Here is a 21252-nt window from a genome sequence, read left to right as displayed (position 1 = left end):
AGCACAAATTTTGCCAGGAGATGGCTTTTGGATTCAAACTTCAACTCTTTTCTGGGTCTCCAGCCTGCCACCCGACCTGGAAGACTTTGGACTTGCCAAGCCTCCATCAGCAGATGAGCCAATTCCTTAAAGTCTAAGTTCCTTAAAATCTACCACACACACACACACACACACACACACACACACACACACACACCCTATTGGTTCAATATTATGTGCTTTTCATTTAAGGTAAATAACTTCTAAAAAAGACAACTCTCTGAGCTCTTTTATATTTTCAGGAGTGGACCAAGCACAGGGAAAAAATTTAGGACTATTTCCTTGCCAAATAAGTGGTGACTGTTCCTTACTTCAACTGTCGTTTTTTTTTAAGGTGTTGATAAGGCATGCATCAACATGCATAGCAAAGTGCTTGGCACATACAGATTGTTAATTATGATTAATGGCTTCCAATCCTACTTCCTGCTTCCTTTCCTTTTTCTGATGTCATCTCATTTCATTGCTCTTTGATGGCTGCTGTATGAGTTAAACAGACACTTAGTGGCAATGGTGGGACAGACAGACTCAAGGAAGAAAATCCTCTCTTTCACTTCTCAATCCCAAGCCACACATGCTCTAAATCTGCAAATATTTATTGAGTACTTTGTAGACGCAAAGCATATTACTAGACACTGAAGAGGAGAGGGGAAAGGACACAAAGATGTGTAAGACAAAAACTTCTGCTTTCTAGGAGTTTATAACTGGATAAGAGACATAAATCAACTCAAATATAAGAGAGACTGAATACACATTCATACACCATCTCTAATAGGATCTTCTGGAAAGAGTTTAATCTCAGCCCACCCCTGTGAATGTGTAACCCATTTGATACCTTGCTCAGTAGTTGGTATCCAGCTCAATGACATTCCATGCAGGGAGCTCTTAATGTTAACTATGAATTACATAAACATTTTCCTCCATTCTCATTTAAATTTTCTATTATCTAATTTCACTGAATTCCTAGTATTATGGGAAAGAAGTGAATAGGAGTGCTCAGCTGAACTTTTTGTTTTAAGATTTCAACTTTTACCCTCTTCTAACAAATTTCTTCTTGCTTGCTCTCCTCTCCAAATGAAATAATCTTGACCTTCTTCATCTTTTCTCATGTGCATCTAATCATTTTGCTTGCACTTCTGTAGACCTTTCCTACAGTCTTTCTGCTGTGAGCAGATACCTCTTTTGAGATGTTCATAATGACTGTTAGACCTTTTTCCTGAGAGGTTACACTGTAATTCAAAATCTATCAGTGTGCATCAGTAGCTTAAATTATGCCTCATAATATAAAGTACCGTTTTCTTGTCTTGGCTCAATTGTATCTGACAAAGGATTATTCAACTACCCACTTTTTGTGCTTCCTTCTGGAGTTCCTCAAAATATTCCCCACTCCTAACTAGCTAAATAATTCTCTGTTACCAACACATTTTGCAACCTCATTATTCAGAAGGCTCTCCAGATTGATTGGTGTTAACATACATAAGAAATCTGGTTCCAATACCATTCCCTGGGGCACCTTTCTATTAACCTCCTTTCAGGCTAACAACATCATTTATTTCTACCTTTCATTTTCATTGTTATCCATTTTTTTTTTAACATCAAGGTTTTACAAGACAAAATTTTACCTCTCACCTCTCGGGTCCTACCTAAGGCTGAAATGGATCCTAAATGTCTTCTGGTTAGGGACTTGATCAAAAGCCTTTTGAATGTCTAAATATTTAATGCCCACTACTTCTCTACACTTCACAATTTTGTTAACTCTTTCAAAAATTCCAACTAGATTAGAAAGCCATGATTTATCCAGGCAGAAGCTGCGTATACTACCCACCTGGGTGTTTTATAACTCTTAGTAATGATTTTATCAGCTATTTTTTCTCATCCTGAAGGTAACACTCATTGGTAAGTAATTCTCTAGGTAACTCTGAGCTCATTATTTAAAGATGGGCACTCCTGCCTGTTTGTCCAGACAAATAGGCACCTAATGGAGATTCAGACCAAATAACAAAAAACCTATTTTCTCTCTGACATGTTCAACCACCGTCCTAAAACACCTTGGGGCATGGCACGTCAGAGCAAAAAGAAAGCTTTAGTTGAGTATTAAATGAACACAGTGTACTTTGCCTGCCCTGAAAGGAACATTAAGCTAGATTTAGTTTAGATATAAGAAAAAAATTCCCTGACAAGCCTCGCTAGCCCCAGCATGGGTATGAAGAGTGGCTGTGAATTCTTCTTTCTCCAGCAATTTCTGAAAATAGAGTAAGTCTTCCTTTTTCAGATGTGGCTTCCTTGCAGTCCTTGTGAAGAGGGAAGGGATGTGATAACCTCTGGAAGCCAACTTTCAGTCTTATTTTATGATTTCGGTTTTGAACTCAGTATATCTTAGGGGAAACAAACAGAGAAAATAAACTTACAGAATATCTCACAGAGCAAATGGAATGATAGCAACTGTCAGAGAACACAAGCGAGTTAAAAAAATGTATTCAAATTAAAACTGAAGTACCCTCAAGGTGACCCAACTAAATTTGCTGAAAGGATGAGAGGAATTGACAAAACTAATCAACAAAGGTAATCACCAGAATGTACACTAAGTGCTCCAGGTGCAGTGTTGCTAAAGGACCCTCCACTCAGATTAGGGGGGCTCAAATGGATGACAATCAGAAATGAAGAGAAACACCTGATAAGGGAGTGGACATGGAGTAGGAAGAAGACAGGACAAGTGGCAGAAGATTGCTCTTTTTCTTTCCTTTTTTGACTTCCAGTGATTCAAGTTTATAATAGGATTATAACACGTTCATAATAATTGAAAAACAGTGCTCAAGCAGTGGATGTATCAGTGTACTGCATTCAGGTGGGGAAGATGGACGCAAGAACTCACAGCAGGAACAGGAATTAAAGGGTGATCTTTCTAGAATATAAATCTAATCATGCCATTTGCTTGATGAAAACAATTTGATGGCTTCTCATTGCTCTGTGAAAGAATAAAATAAGATATCATAGATTTTATGCAGGTTTAGCTACAAAATTTGTTTGCCGCTTGTTCACAAGGCAGCAAGGAAAAGGATGCTAAAATCCCATAAAGATATTAAAATGTAAAGGTGTCTTTCTTCTATATTCTTTTTCTCTACCTGCCATGGTGTATGTTAGTTGCTGTTTAATGTCTTTCTTCAGGCATGGAAATATTCTTCTTCTTAGGCATCTCCCGTTCTCATAGACCTGATCCCCCAACTTGTAGTAGATGGGTCACCCCTAAAGGACTGCAACTTGTCTGTTGGCATAGGGACCAGGGCTGGACAAGAGGTTTATGAGTTGCATGTACCATATCCCACCCCAAGATACTGTGAGAACTCAACTGATCCTAAGACTCCTTGAGCCTACAATAGAAAGGGCAGCAGTTAATGGCCATTGGCATGGAGTGGGGGCCCGGGTGGGAATTGGCAGAGAAAAGGGCAGCCAAAAAGCAACAGGGAAGGTGAAGAGGTGGGAGGAGGTGAAACCATGTAGGACCTGAGTCTCCAAGCCTCTCTTGCCCCACATATATTCTATTGTCCATTGTCATCAACCTCATCAACCTCCTTCCAAAATTCAAATTCAAAGATAATATTACAGGTTATTAAACCCGAAGTGTGGGCCTCTTCTGAGAATGGGATCCTTTGTTGGTGTACTGGTTATCTTCCCATGAATCTGGCCCTGACCTTATCGTACACTTGACACGTTTGAGAGCAAAAGGAGGTGCTAACTACCTGGAATACTGAGATAACAGGGGAAACAGAGACTGCCCCAGGTAAATCAGGAGAGTTAAACTGCTCCAAGCAATTCTACTATATGATTATATATAATTATTTATATATCTCTTCTTTGACATTTAGATTGATCACACATTTCATTATTATAGATAATACTTTAACAAACACCTTTGGACAATTTTGAACATGTTTGAGAATTTTTCTAACAGGATGATTTTCAAGTTGAAGGGTACAACCAACTGATGTCTTGAAATCAACTGAATGCCTTGTAACCATTCAAGGACAGGAGTGGAATGGATGGGATATAATGGGATGGGATGGGATGGGATGGGATGGGATGGGATGGGATGGGATGGAATAGAATAGAATAGAATAGAATAGAATAGAATAGAATAGAATAGAAAGAAGAGAATAAAGATTCTATCAAATAGGATGTAAAAGGCTAAGTATTATATTGTGCAATTGTCATGTATATAAGTATGTATGCATATTCTGATTTGCAATGGGAAAAATACATATGTATTTTTTATATACAGTTGGTCCTTGAACACAGATGTTATGGGGGTCTACCCCACACACAATTGAAAATTCATGTATAACTTTGGACTCCCCCCAATTTTAACTACTAATAGTCTGTTGATTGAAAACCTTACAGATAACATAGTCAACTAATACATATTTTGTATAGTATATGTATTATATATTGTATTCTTACAATAAAGTAAGTTAGAGAAAAGAAAATGTTATTAAGAAAATCATAAGGGAGAGAAAATACAATTTACAGTACTGTGCTATAAAAAAACCCTCCATATAAGTGAACCAGTGCAGTTCAAATCTATATTGTTTAAGGGTCAACTGTATACTTATTATTTATGTACATACATATAAAGTAAAATACTTATGTATGTTTATTTACTGTGGATTGCTGTCAAAAAGTTTGGAAGCTGCTGTTCCAGAGTTTATAACTCAAAGTACAATTGCTAGACCACAAGGTATTTTCATATTTTGTCGATATTGACAATTTCTTTCAAAGTAGTTGCACCAAATTTTCCTCTTGACTTTAAATTTTCTGGTTCTCTGTCTACTCTCCAACAATTAAGATACTCAGACAATTATGCAATGCTCAGAATCCTCGGACATGCTCAGAATTGTCCCAAGATATTTGGGACAACCTAAAAAATAGGGAATTTTACCTCATTTTAATTGGCAACTTTCTGATGAATAAACAACTTTTCACATTTTTATTGACCAGAAAAGTTGTTTTAAAAATTGTCTAGTAGGGATACCAGGCTGGCTTTGGCAGTAGAGCATGTGACTCTTGATCTTGGAGTTGTAAGTTCAAGTCCCACATTGGGTGTAGAGATTACTTAAAAATAAAATCTTTAAAAATAAATAAATAAATAAATAAATAAATAAATAAATAAATAAATAATAAAATTGCTTAAAAAATTATCTGGTAACATTTTTTGTTAATTTTTCTACTGAGTTGTGTGTCAATTATTTTTAAATGTTTGAACTCTATAAAATATATTTTTATATGTTCATTTAAATATATTTTTTCAGGAAAACATATATAAAAATTATCCATGCCTATAAATGATCCTTTGAACAAAATAGACATTATCAAAATTGGAGTTTGGTGGAGGGCACCTGGGTGGGTCAGTCAGTTAAGCATCTGACTTCGGCTCAGGTCAGGATCTTTCAGTTCGTGAGTTTGAGCCCTGCCTCAGGCTCTGTGGTGACAGCTCAGAGCCTGGAGCCTGCTTCGGATTCGGTGTCTCCCTCTCTCTTTGCCCCTTCCCCTGCTCACACTCTGTCTCGGTTTCTGTCTCTCAAAAATAAATAAACAAACAAATAAAACATTCAAATTGGAGTTTGGGAATATATATCTATCCATCAATCATGTTGATTATTTTGTTCAAATTACTATTTTTAATAATAGTTTGTCTAAGGGATGTCTCAATTACAAAACGTCCATTTATGATTGATATTTATGTTTTCCTTATAATTCTGTTAAATGTTTTTAAATTTATTTTTAATTTATATTTCTGGCATAAAATGTCATAACTATTATACCTTTCTGTCATTTCCCCTTTATATGAAGTAATTATATTCTTCATTCAATGATAGTTTATAAGTTAATGTTCATTAGTTTATCACATGTTATTTTGCCACCTTACTTTTTAGTTGTTATTTGGGTAATACTATTATCCATCCTTTGTTGTCAATATTTCTGTGCTCTTAACATTTTATGTGTTTCTTGTAAATTGAATCTAGTTTGATAGTGAGATTTTGTTCATCTAATCATAGAATCCTATTTTTTAGATGGGTACATATGATCATTTCTATTAATATAATTCTTGACAAATGATTACTGTCAATTTGTGTTTTCTCTTTTTCATGCTTTCTTCATTTTTTCTGCTTTCCCTGCCTTCTATTAGGTAAGTAAGTTCTCTTAATCACTCCCCTCTATTTCTCTTCTATTTGGTTTTGAAGATTTAAATTTATTATTTACAAGAATTGTTAATATTTAGCGCTCTTACCTAGCTTAATAAAAAAATAAATGAATCAATATCACTATCTTTCTAGCCAAAGGAGCTCTTCTTCATGTATTAGTAAGTTATTTCTACCTTCATTTATACCTTTCCCAAACTATTAATTACGATTCTTAATTTATATAGTGTTTACTTAGATTTACTAATATGTACACTTTTTCCCCCTCACCATTATTTTTGGTATGCAGTTTATTTCTTCTTGAGAAGTTCTGTAGTAAGGGTCTGTGAGGAGTGAAAAAAACAAAACACCTCTTTGTTTTCTTGCAAGTGTCTTTCCTACACTCAAATTTGAATGAATGCTTTATAGAATTTTATAGTCAGTTTATTTACTCTAGCTGTCTTCTGGCATGTATTATTGCTGATGAGAAGTCAGCTGTCAATCTGATTCTTGTTATTTTGTAGATAAACTATTTTTCCTCTCTAGTAACTTAATATAGTCTCTGTGTTCATGAACTGCTGTTTTAGCATGATGTGTCCAAGTCTGTATTTCTTTTTGCTTTTCCTTATAATTCAGTGTGCTTTTTCAATGTGAAGACTAACATCACTTATAATTCTAAAAAAATTCTTACCGATTCTTTCTGTGAATAAATTTTTCCCCCAACATTTTAAAAATTCTCTTCTTCTGGGAATTGGCTAAATATATATTGTGACCTTCCTTTCAATAACCTACATATCTTAATACTCTATTTATAATTTTTATCTCTTCATTTCTCTGTTTCCTACAAAGTTATCCCTTCATATCTATACCTTTCAGTTAATTAATTCTATATTAAAAATGTCTATATATCCCATCTATTTGCTTTTTAGTTTCAATGACTATGTATATATATATATTTTTTTTTCATAAAGTCTGGTTGATTATTTTACAAGATACCTTGTAGTTTTCATATAGTACATTTCCCCTTCACGATTTAATTTTCTTCAAAAATATCTTTAAGCATGTTAAACATGCTTATTTTATAATCTCCAGGTTCTTTTTTTTTTTTCTCTTGGGCATGTCGGGGGTTCTTTCTTTTTTTTTTTTTTTTAATTTTTTTTTCAACGTTTATTTATTTTTGGGACAGAGAGAGACAGAGCATGAACGGGGGAGGGGCAGAGAGAGAGGGAGACACAGAATCGGAAGCAGGCTCCAGGCTCTGAGCCATCAGCCCAGAGCCCGACGCGGAGCTCGAACTCACAGACCGCGAGATCGTGACCTGGCTGAAGTCGGACGCTTAACCGACTGCGCCACCCAGGCGCCCCAGTCGGGGGTTATTTCTATTTCTTTAGGCTTTAATTCTTTTTTGTTGTTATTTGTTCTGGCTCATCCAGATACTGTGAGATCTGACATTTGTACTTTTTAGGGCCTTCTATAAGGGAACAATATAAAATTACTAATACAAATTTAGATGCCAAAGTAAATATTTCTTTAAAATGATGATAAATTGTAAGACTTTTTAAAAATTTCATGTTTTCTAACTTTATACTTTATTTTTATTTCCTAGGATATGTTACAAGAATAGTAAAATGAACTCCTATGTATCATTCATTTTGTTTTGTTAATTGTTAATACTTTGTGCTCTCTCTCTTTTTCTCCTGCTACCCTCATATCTGGAGTGCTTGGTTTCATAGGATGACAAACTCTGCAATACAACTTCTTGTCCTGCACAATATCAGATGAGTTGATCCAGTGGGCATTGGGAGGATGTCTGGAAATCATTCCTACATTGGGTCAGCGAGTAATAACTTACCTACACAAGAAAGTGATTGAGAATCACATGAGTATATCCCAGTAAACTTCAATTTCCTTTAGGTGGATCCAAAATATTCTAAGGTCACCCTACTACCACTCAACACAAGAGGAACTGTGACGGAGGGGAAATTACAGCAAAAAACGAACACAGTCTAAACTGATTACACTTAAAATATCTTAAAATATCTTACTCGAAAATTTTATAAAGTCATACATGGCCATGAGGACATATTATCAAGGCCTTTCCCATGATCTTTGAAGAGACCTACATCCCCCATGGTAGTTTATTTTATGATATGATTTGTCTTTTTTTTTAATTTAAATTTTAGTTAGCCAACATACAGTGCAATATTGTCTTCAGGAGAAGAATTCAGTGATTCATCACTTCCATATAACACCTATGCTCAGCACAAGTGCCCTCCTTACTCCCCATCATCCATCTAGCCCATCCCTCACCCACCTCCCTCCATCAATCCTCAGTCTATCATTTTTAAAAAATGTTTATTTATTTTTGAGAGACAGACAGAAAGAGACAGAGCATGAGCAGGGGAGGAGCAGAGAGAGGGAGACACAGAATCTGAAGCAGGATCCAGGCTTTGAGCTCTCTTTATAGAGCCCGATGTGGGGCTCTGAACCATGAGATCATGACCTGAACCGAAGTCAGATGCTCAACTGACTGGGCCACCCAGGCACCCCCCTCAGTTTGTCATTGCTATTGGGAATTCATCTTCAGTAGAATTTTAATTTGTTAAAGTTTTGAGGTATTCATGTACCCTAGATTGTCAATGTTTTCTTCCACAACAAACCAGAATATTCTTCTGCTGGAAGCCTCAGGGTTTTCCAGTCCTTCAGATTTTCTGCAGGGAGTGTGGTCCTATTCCACATCTCACAAAGCCCTTTGATATGTCCCTTGTCTCTACATGGGCTGTAGAAATGGTCAATATCTGATCTGAAAACCTAGTGGATCAGTACTGTACAAGTCTTAACCACTCTAGTTTTCATTTATCTCTTTATTTCTGCCTATGGAAATTTCTTTTTCTCCCTTCAGGTATTGGTAATATAGTTAAAATCACCTTTTATTATATATAAAGCATTTATATCTTTTTGGGTAAGGGGGTCTGTTCAAATAAGTCTGTCCCACCATACTGCTTGAGAAGCTGCCTCTTCCTTTATCATGACACCATTTTCCATCTTCTAACCCACTATGCTACAACCATGTTGACCTTCAATTTCTTTAATTCACCCTACTCCCTCCTGGCTCCTGATCCTGACCATTACCCTTGCAGGGGATACTTCATTAACTTCTAATTATCCTATTAATCTGAGTTCAAATGTCATTTCCTCAAGGAAGCTGCTGATACACATCAGGTCCTTTGGTCATACATTTTTACTTTACCATGTATGTTTCTTGCCACAGCACTTACTGTCATTTATAATGATATATTTCAGTGATGTATTAATATCTGTCATTCCCACTAAAATGTGCACTATGATATACGATGCTGAATAGGATATCTCCTTTGGAGGAGGGGAAATGGTGACTAGGACTCATGACCAAGAACAGAAGCACTCAACATTCTATGTTAAGCTCTGGCAGAACAGACTCTTTACAGAAAATCAGTATGTCAGCTACCACATGCATCGTGTTTTTAGTCTACTGTGTGTGTGGAGTTTTTTTTGTAAGCAGTATGGCTGTGCTAAGATAACTAACATTTTTCACCACCAAATAATTCTTCAGGGAAGTGATAATACATAACATTTTTAGCTTTGACTATGTGTTTTATGTGCAATATCTTATTCAATTTTCATAAGTGATCTTAAAGGCTAGGTAATATTTAAAATCTGTTTCCTTTTAAATTTTTTAATGTTTATTTAATATATTTTTGAGAGAGAGAGAGAGACAGAGACAGGGCAGGAGAGGGACAGAGAGGGAGACACAGAATCTGAAGTAGGCTCTAGGCTCTGAGCTGTCAGCACAGAGTCCAATGCAGGGCTCAAACTTATGAACTGTGAGATCATGATCGGAGCTGAAGTTGGATGCTCAACTGACTGAGCCACGCAGGCACCCCAATTCTTTTTTTTTTGTTAGGGCCTCAAAGTGGCTCAGTCGTTGAAGCACCCAACTCTTGATCTCAGCTCAGGTCTTGATCTCAGGGTTGTGAGTTTAAGGCCAGTGTTGAGGCTTGCTCCATGCTCAGCATGGAGCCTACTAAATAAATAAGTAAGTAAATAAGTAAGTAAGTAAACAAATAAAACTCTGTTTCTTGTAACTAAGAGCACTGACTAATGTAATGTGAACTTCAAGATGGTTAAATTACTAAATTTCAAGTGTATAGACCTTATTATTATTCTTATCACCAGTCAGATGAGTTTGCTAAAAGGGAAAAAAAGAGAATATGCTAAACACCAGAAATGCCAGAAGACTTATCTTTGTGTTACAAAATAGGCATGGCATATTTTCACTATAAAGAAGGTCTTATAATTATTTGTTTGTTAAAACATGCAATAACTTTTGATGAAGGTTTCATTGAAATTGTTTGTGTGATTGTATATTGTGGTCCAAATAGTTTTGGATTTCACGATCTAGTAAAATTTCAAGCAACACAATAAAATGAATGTCTCTTATCGGCACTATTTCATAAAAAAAAGTCTTGTCGTTTTAACAGCAAAAGGTTAAAAAAAATACATAAGCTTAGAATAAAAGAGCCATTTAATTTGGATGTGCAAAAACGGTTCTAAGTAGGACATTCAAAGCAATACAGACTTGTCTCAGGAAACAAGAGAGATCTCAAATAAGCAATTTAATATTACACCTAAAGGAACTAGAAAAAGAAGTGCAAAGCCCAAAGTTAGTAGAAGTAAAAAAAAAAAAAAAAGAAAAAAGAAAAAGAAAAAAGAAAAAAAAAAGAAATAATAAAGACCAGAGCAAAAATAAATGAAATAGAGACTAAAAATACAATAGAAAAAATCAACGACTAAGAGCTGGATCTTTGAAAAGATCAAATTGATAAACTTTTGGCTATACTCACTGAGGAGAAAAAAAGAGTTAACTCAAATAAATAAAATCATGAAATGAAAGATGGGAAGTTACAACTTCCCATAAAACACAAAGGAACATGAGACAACTATGAAAAATTACACAGCAATGAATTAGACAACCTAAAAGAAATGGATAATTCCTAGAAACAAATCCTTATCTTCCAAGACTGAACAACAGAGAAACAGAAAATCTGAATGGATCAATTATCAGCAAGGAGATTGAATCAGTAATCAAAAATGTCCCAACAAACAAAAGTCCAGGACCAGATGACTTCACTGGTGAACTTTACTAATCATTTAAAGAATATTTAACATCAATTTCTCAAAAACTCTTCCAAAAAGGTGAAAAGAAGGAAACACTTCCAAACTTAGTTTATGAGGCTAGTATTACACTGATACTGAAATCAGACCAAGAAAAAAGAAAATTATAGGCCAATATCTCTGATTAACATAGATGTAAAAATCTCAACAAAATATTAGCAAAAAAAAATTCAACAATACATTTAACAAAATCATACACCATGATCAAATGAGATTTATTCTTGGGATGCAGGGATGATTCAACATCCACAAATTAATCAACATGATACACTATTAACAAAATTAAGGATAAAAGTCATATGATCTTCTCAACAGATGCAGAAAAAGCATTTGAAAAAATTCAACATACACTTATAATAAAAACTCTGAAAACAATGTGTATAGAGGAAATGTACCTCAACACAATAAGAGCCATATATGACAAATCTACAGCTAACATTGCACTTAACAGTGAAAATCTGAAAGATTTTCCTCTAAAATCAAGAACAAGACAAAGATGCCCACTCATGACACTTTTATTCAACATAGTATTGAAAATCCTAGCCAGAGCAATTAGGCAAGAACAAGAAATAAGAGGTACTCTAATTAGAAAGGAAGAAGTTAAACTGACACTATTTGTGGATGACACGATTTTTTATTAGAAAACCTTGAAGACACTATCAAAAACTGTTAGAACTAAGAAACAAAACAGTAAAGTTTCAAGGCACAAAACCAATACTCAAAATCTGTTCCATTTTTTACACTAATAAACTGTCAGAAAAATTAAGAAAACAATCCTACTTATAATTGCATAAAAATAATAAAATACCTAGGAATACATTTAACCAAAGAGTTGTATGACCTGTACACTGAAAATGACAGGCACTAATGAAAGAATTTGAAGAATATACAAAGAAATGTAAAGCTATTCCATGCTCATGGACTGGAAGAATTAATATTGTTGAAATGTCCATATTACACAAGGCATCCATCCTATAGATTCAGTACAACTCTTATCAAACTTCCAATGACATTTTTTTTCACAGAAATGGAACAAACAATCCTAAAAAAGACTCTAAATAACTGAAGCAATCTTGAGAAAGAAGAACAAAGCTAGAGGTAACACACTCCTTTGTTTCGAACTATATTACAAAGCTGTGATCAAAATGCAATATTGTATTGGCATAAAAACAGACACACACAGACCAGTAGAACAGAATAGAGAGCACAGAAATAAACCCGTACATATATGGCCAATTAACTTATGACTAAGGATCCAAGAACATACAATGGAGAAAGGATATCTCTTCAATAAATGATGTTGGAAAACTGGATAGCCACATGCAAAAGGAGATTGAGTCACTCTGGTACTCCATACACAAAAAATAATTCAAAATGGATTATAGATTTGAACATAAGCCCAGAAGCCATGAAACTTCTAGAAGAAAACATAGGTGGTGAGCTCCTTGATATTGCTCTCAGAGATACTTTCTTGGCTCTGACTCCCAAGGCATTGACAACAAAAGCAAAAATAAACAAATGGGACTGCATCAAACTTAAAGGCTCTGCACCATCAACAAAGGAAGCCATCAACAAAACGAAAAGGCAACTTATTGACTAGGAGAAGACATTTGCAAATGATATATCCGACAAGAGGCTAATACCCAAAATGTGTAAAGAACTCATATGAACCCAATAACAGCAACAACAACAAAATTCCAAGTAATCCGAATAAAAAAAATGGGCAGACATTGTGAATAGATAATTTTTCAAGGAAGATATACACATGCCAACAGGCACATGAAAAGATGCTCAACATCACTAATCATCAGGGAAATGCAAGTCAAAACCACACACAAAACCTCACACCTGTCATAATGACTATTATCAAAAAGACAAGAAATTACAAGTATTGGCAAGGATGTGGAGAAAAGGGAACCCTTGTTCATAGCTGGTAGAAATACGAATTGGCGCAGCCGCTGTGGAAAACAGTACAGACATTTCTCAACAAATTAAAAAATAACTAACATTTAATAACTAACATTAAAAATAACTAACATAACAGCCATTCTACTTCTAGGTATTTATCCAAAGAAAACAGCAACACTATTTTGAAAAGATACATACACCACTATGTTTACTGCAGCATTATTCAAAATAGCCAAGATATGAGCACAATCAAAACATCCACTGACAGATGAATGGATAAAGAAGGAATACTACTAAGCCATATAAATGAATACAATTTTGCCATTTATGACAACATGGATGGACCTTGCGGGTATTATGTTAAGTAAAATAAGGCAGAGAGGGAACGACAAATATCATAGTATTTAACTCATATGTGGAATCCAAAAAACAAATGAGAAAACAAAATCCATAGGTACAGAGAACAGATTGATGGTTGCTGGATGGGAGGGGGCTTAGAGATGGGCAAAATGGAAAATGGAGAACAATACACACAAACTTCCATTCATAAAATAAGTAAGTCATGGGAATGTAATGTACAACATGGTGACTAGTCAGTAATATTATACTGCATATTCTGTAACTTTATATAATAGACTTATAGGTGATCATTCCGCAATGTATACAAATATTGAATCATTATGTTCTATGTCTGAAACTAACAATGTTTTATGTCAATTATATCTCAATAATAAAAACAGAACTAATATTTAGGAACTGCTACCATAGAAAAGGGAGTTGAACCTCATGTGGCTTAGGCAAAGGATCCTAAAGGTTGAATATTAGGAGCGATTTCTATTGAAGACTAATCAGAAAATAATAGCCATTTCTGGTTTTATAATGGGATATGATTTGCGTAGAGCTTTCAGGAATGCACTATGCAGGGAGAGAGGCACTGCATCTTTTTCATGTGCTTCCCTATTGGCAACTGAAGAGCATAGAGATGTAGACACCAATTACCTTAGTCTATAATAGCAAATGATGTGCCCTTCTTAATTCCTTCTCAGAAAAGCGTGCTACGAGTGCCATGTTAACGCCTTCTCCTAACATATCTCTGAATTCTAGATGTACAATGCTGAGTGCCACCCAGTGCTTTTTAATGCTTTCTTCACAGCCTGCTATTTTCAGCTTCATTCTTCACGTTTGTTTTAGCTCTCAGACATGTCAACATGTTCCCTTCAGCACTACATATCATAATACATCTCTCTGAAAGTGACAAAAATGCTCATAAAAAAATTCCCATGCAAAATGATAATGCCACACTTTAGAATAAATGCCGTCTTGACTGGTTAACATATTTCCAGAAATATTCTAAAATAATTATCTTCACGCCCCAATTTCCTCATTTGGTTTCGCAGCGCTTTGTTCTCTGACCTTGTTGTGAGTAAAATGACTGCTTCACATATGTTCCATTCTTCTTTGGGAAGAGAGAACGTTGTTACTTTCTGAGCATCACAGTGATGCATGCATCGCAGTTAGGGAGGGCAGCACATTCTCCCAGGGCACAGCCCTACCCCAATATCTCAGAAAGTGACATTTATTTTTACAGGTCATGAGTGTAGCTTTTACCTCATAACATTGTATGGGTTCAGTGCATCTAAATAACACAAGTCTAAGAGGAAGAAAATGGAATGCACAATGTTATCAGTGCCATTCATTCTCAACACGGTGAATGCTGATCCAGGAATGGGGGTTGGCAGGGGCCACAAAGAAGGCAGTTCACAGGGTCAAGAAAAACCTTTGCAAACTGTCTTCTTAGCCTCTGATTTCTCTAAGATGTGGAGAGCCTAGAGTGGAAAACCATTAGTTGAGTGGGACAAAACACCATTAAGTGGTGCAGCACTTGGTGAGGAAGACCAACTTGAGCAGCATTTTTCATCCTGAAATTTTATTATGATTTGTGTGTGTGTGTATCTTATTCTCTCTTGGTTTTCTAAGAATACGTTTGATTAACCCTTTGAAAATAATCTAATCTAAGCTATGGAAAAAATGTAATTTCATTGAAAAAAAAGCACCTCTGTGCCCAATATCTACCTTTATATGCTATACTGTTGTTACTGGGGAAAACATTTGTGTCATGAATGGAATGGTACCATAATTATCTCCTTTGAGAACTGCATGGTCATAACCCTACCACATGTAAATTTGTGTTTATGCATATATACATTATACACATAAAATATTTTAACATTAAAATATATGTGTATGTATTATACACATATGTTATATGCATATATAATACGCATACATTACATATTTTATATATGCACACATATATAATATTTTAATGTTTTTATAAGCTTGAAAATTTTCCATAAACTATGCAAAGACCTTTGCTTTCAGGCCCAAGTAAAATTTTGCTAACAGCCATCTGATCACTTGTTTATTCCCTTCCTAAAAGTATATAGCACTATTTGGATTATTATCTTACATTTTGTATTTATAGAACTAGTTTTTCAGAGTCTTTAGTAGAAAAAATTTTTAATGAATAATTACTTGTCTTTTCCTAATCTCCAATACATAGCACTTGGATTTATAAAGATAAGTCACACATAAAGATATACTATTATTTATCTATATAAATGAGACAAACAATTCTGGAAAAAAAAGTGGTTATTCATGAAAGTGTTGAAACTTTCCAATTCCAGATTCTGATCTTGTTTCTAAATTCAAAATAAATATGAAAACCTATTTCATATTATGCCCATCCATCTGAGGGTGAATTAAGCATGAAGGTCAGCTAAAGTTACATTGGTAGCTGATTTTCCCTGATGGCTCACTGGAGAAATGATTTAGTAGATACCATTTCAGGTTACCTCTTTTTTTTTTTTTTTTTTTTTTTTAAATTTTTTTTCAACATTTATTCATTTTTGGGACAGAGAGAGACAGAGCATGAACGGGGGAGGGGCAGAGAGAGAGGGAGACACAGAATCGGAAGCTGGCTCCAGGCTCTGAGCCATCAGCCCAGAGCCTGACGCGGGGCTCGAACTCACGGACCGCGAGATCGTGACCTGGCTGAAGTCGGACGCTTAACCGACTGCGCCACCCAGGCGCCCCATCAGGTTACCTCTTTTAACACTGAATGTCATGGAGCTGATAATGTTTGATAAGAAGCAGGAGGAGCCTAATTTTTGATTGTTTAATTAAAGTATTCAGGCACTAATTTATGTTTACAGAAAATATGTATTGGGTCCTTTTCTCAAAAAATTCCCAGTCTAGTTGCAGGAGACAGCAAAATCAACAGGCATTTATAATTCAGAGTAGTTGAGGTAAACGTCGCAAATTAAGGGCCACTTAATTCTCTGGTGGGCTTAGGGATGGATGTCCAAGTTCGTATTTTAGTTTATAAAGAGAGTAGGAATTAACTAGGAAAACACAAGACAGCCAGTGTTCATTACAGTTCTTTAAGAGAAACTACCTTGCATGATAGGTGTTAATATTCTCATTTTCCAGTGGAAAAAAAATGAAACTTGGAAAAGGCATACAGTTATGATGAGGTAGAGGCAGAAATTTGAGCCCAGGTCTGAGTCACTCTAAAACTCATACTATTGCCTCTTTTTTGGTTTTTTGGTTTTTGTCTTTTGCTTTAATTGACCCTTACTATGCCAAATCCTCTATTTAAAGAGGCAATACTTAATGCCATAATTAGTGCACTGAACTACATATCTATATGCAGTTCTTGAATATTCTGTACTACACAGTTACTACATTCAACAGCTATTATAGATACATATGTATGCTATGCAAGTTGTAAAAGAAATAATAACGAAATAAATTTACAAGGTGCATGCTGTACTTTGATGATGCCAATTTGTTTTCTTTTCCAAATGCTGTTAATGTCACTGTCATCTCTACTGCCAGAGGCATTTCTGTATAACCTGTCTGCTGCCATGCTCATTTAGAAAAGGAAACCTATCAGTACAACAGGATAGGAATTTCTCCCCCTCCCTTCCCACCATGAGCTTCATTTCAAAAAGCTGTTTGTTTTGTCCTAATTGTAATTGAATGAGTCTTTGTCATCCATCAATGTCTGCATTCCACAATCTTCACAATATTGAGGTTGATATTATATTCATCTTGGATATAGCAATGGTACCAAATGACACACATAATAACTCTGCTTAAAGCTAAGTTGGTTCACTCAAAGAGGGGCCAGCACTTGCAGAAATCATGTGCTTGGCCTTAGTCTCACAAGAGCTTCCACAAATTCAGGGCTCTTATCTTCTTGCTCTCATGCAAACCAGAGAAGGAAACAAACAACCTACATTGGAAACACAGGTTCACAGGCTGACTGAAAGGATCAAACCCTGCAGTGCAAGTGGTGGCAAAGGAAGGGGTGCTGGCCCCCAGGATTCCTTGATTACTGATATAGCAGCTCTGGGAACTCAAACCAAACTCATAAGAATATTCAAGATTAATTCTGCATAACCTAATAAAAATGGAGGGAAATGAAGAGGAGGAAGGAAACAGAATGCATGAATGGCTACATACACACCAAGCTCTCTACCGAGCATTTTGCTCTGTCTCACTGGGTCCTTACAACTCTGGTAGGAAAGCACTATTTGGCCCATTTTTATCATTCAGAAGTTCAAAAATTGGCCACAAGGTTCCATGGAAGATCTATAATTACCATTTGAAGTGTATCATTCAACCTGCTTTTTGCTGTATACAGTAGGCAGGCAATCTGCACTGGATGGAAAAATGTGTACTCAAGAAATCTCTCAGGGGTGCCTGGGGGGCTCAGCCACTTAAAAGTATGACTCTTGATTTCTGCTCAGGTCATGACCTTGTCGTTCGTGAGATCGAGCCCCACGCTGGGCTCTGTGCTGACAGCACAAAGCCTATTTGGGATTCTTTCTCCTTCTCTCTCTGCTCCTCCCTGACTTGTGCTCACACGCATGTACTCTCTCTGTCAAAATAAACATTTTTAAAAACTCCCTCCATCACCCCCATCCTATTTTCCTGCTTTTCCCCCTAATCTAAAATTTTGCTGCCACTTGACCATTTTGATCTGCAACAAATCTGACCTAGTCAGTGGTTTTTTTCTGTGCCTATTTAATTCAGAAAGTTCACTCACTAATTACTAAACTTGGAAATCATGTTAGGATCATGTGTCTGCCAAGTGCTCAATACAGAAAACAATCTCTAACTACTGTTCTTAGGTTAAGAAGTACAACAAAGAGAACACTCCAACCAAATGCCCAGTGCCTTTTCTTGACTGGGCTTCGGTTCCAAGCCTGCTGTCCTACTTCAGTGAGAGGCTAGATGATGGGGAAGCTGTCATGTCTTTCTCTTGTCCTTTTGAGGCTGAGCTCAAAGCTCGCCTATGCTAAACCTTCCCACACCCTTGTGCTTCTTTTAATTGTTTAGGACTACAGTTACCACCCAAGCAGTTTGCAGCCCATACCCTCAGGTTTAACCACTCTAATAGAAAATCAGCAAAAAATGAGTAGAAGGGCTCATTTGCATTCCAGGATCTGTAAAAGTGGAAAAACTTTCTGTGTCTCTGAAAACGATATATGGGAAAAGTCACAGTCAAAAATGGGATGGGTTGGTTTTACCATAGTTACTATTAGTATTGGAGGAAGTCCTAGTTTCAATAGATCCCAATCTGTCTCCCCCCTCCCCCCGCCCCCACCTTGTCTTAGGGCTTCTGAGAGAGGGAATACCATTACAAAATACACTTCTTAAAATGCTAGCTTCAGTGCAGGCTCTCTGGGCTGTCCTTTTCAGCCCATAGGCCTGCCAAGATGATACACATTTATTTTGACTGCTACCGTCTTAGCCTTCTCTGTTCTCTTGTCTGTATGAAATTTACTGATCTCCTTTTCACTAGTTATTTTTAAAAAATGGCTGTTTCACTTCTTCTGAACTTTAACAAGTCATTCCTTAATTTTACATCCTGCCTTACTACTGCCCACCCACAGAGCAAACACACACTACATGTTACACTACGAGTTTTATCCTCCAGAGCTGCCGGTCTGGGCAGAAGGGTCCCTATATGCTGAAAAAACCATGACTGCTATGACCAAGAAACCTTAATAATCATGAAAGCTGCTGGGACAAATGCAATCCTTGTCCCTGTTTTGTTATGGCTCAGTACATAATTAGTCCTCATGTATGATTTTACCCTTATCAGAGAGTTAAGGGAAATCTATCTCTGATTGTTATAGTAATGGGGATAATTGATGGGTAGGTCAAATATCAGTGGTCAGCTCCATAAGGTAAGCATTCTCAACAGGTTTTCTTAGTTTAGTCTAGAAGGCTGCTGAATGTGTGGGTGCCATATTTCTTTTCTCTAAAGTATGTGTTAAAAATCAAAAACAGGGGCGCCTGGGTGGCGCAGTCGGTTGAGCGTCCAACTTCAGCCAGGTCACGATCTCGCGGTCCGGGAGTTTGAGCCCCGCATCAGGCTCTGGGCTGATGGCTCACAGCCTGGAGCCTGTTTCCGATTCTGTGTCTCCCTCTCTCTCTGCCCCTCCCCCGTTCATGCTCTGTCTCTCTCTGTCCCAAAAATAAATAAACGTTGAAAAAAAAAATTTAAAAAAAAAATCAAAAACAATGATGGCCAAGAAGCCTGGTTATGTCTTCCTTCTTAAAACGCCCAAAGAGCTTTAGAAAAGTACCCTGGGAAAATTAATAACTATCTGAAATTTTTCCCGGGGATAAGGACCCCAAAATGAAAAGACATAGCTCAGAGTTGTGTGAGAAAGATAGACGTGAAAAGATATCATCATAATATTCTATACTGATACCATATTATCACATTTCAGGATATAATGGTTATACAAAAGATTGAGAGGTTAGGGGAAGCTTCACAGAATACACCTTGCATGCTAAAATACAACATATGTGAATTGGGACTGAAGTTCAGGAATATAATACATTGGAGAATCATCAGGGAATATTCTGTAGTGGATTCTCTGGAGAGGAAAGGGAAATAAGAAGGGTGTTGGAAACAATCAAAATACAAGGCAACTGCCGTCTACCCTAAGGAATAGGCAGGTGTTTAGAAACATGTAGTTACAGGGAAAGATAGCAGTTTAAGTAGACAGATACCACTGCTTGCATAAATTGTGGTTTCCTAAAAGTGAGAAGAGAGAGAAAGTATCTGCCTGGATAGAGTGGTGAGGTTTTCTGCTGGGCTCTACATGTTTACTGGCTTGAGTCACAGGCTTTGAGAAAAATATTGACTATCAAGGGCTTAGGACATAAGGTATGTTATGTTCTTAGAGCAATGTTTTTTTTTAATGTTTATTTATTTTTTGAGAGAGAGATTGACAGAGTGTGAGCAGCGGAGGGGCAGAGAGAGAGAGAGGAAGACACAGAATCTGAAGCAGGCTCCAGGCTCTGATCTGTCAATACAGAGCCCGACGCGGGGCTTGAACCCACAAACTGCCAGATCATGACCTGAGCCAAAGTTGGATGCTCAACTGACTGAGCCACCCAGGAGCCCCTAGAGCAATGTTTAAGTGGTGGATTACAGTATCCGGGTTGAGTACAGAAATAAGAGTCGTCAGTTGGGGATTATTGATGTGGACAGAGTAGCAATTTGGATTCTGTTTAATTCCTATAACAGAGTGTGAGTGCAAAGGAAAGTAAAAAGGAAGGAAAAGTAGAAAAGGCAAAAAAATCACCTACTATGTGCAATACACAGTACAGTGTTTTCTGTGCTATGATTCTAGGAGTGTAGTTAGATACTAGGCATGTCAATTCAGAGATCTTGAAATTAAAGAAGTCCAAGATAGGACAATGCTCAGTATTTCACCTATGACTTCCACCTGTAATCCCCATGCCTGGAGTTACTCATCCATATAAATACACCTTCCCATTAGTCTTGATTTGGCCTCAAGATCATTCTCAGTCCAACAATTCAGTCATT

This window comes from Prionailurus viverrinus, chromosome C1 (genome assembly GCF_022837055.1).
Source record: "Prionailurus viverrinus isolate Anna chromosome C1, UM_Priviv_1.0, whole genome shotgun sequence".
NCBI lineage: Eukaryota > Metazoa > Chordata > Mammalia > Carnivora > Felidae > Prionailurus > Prionailurus viverrinus.
This window is presented reverse-complemented; position numbering follows the sequence as displayed.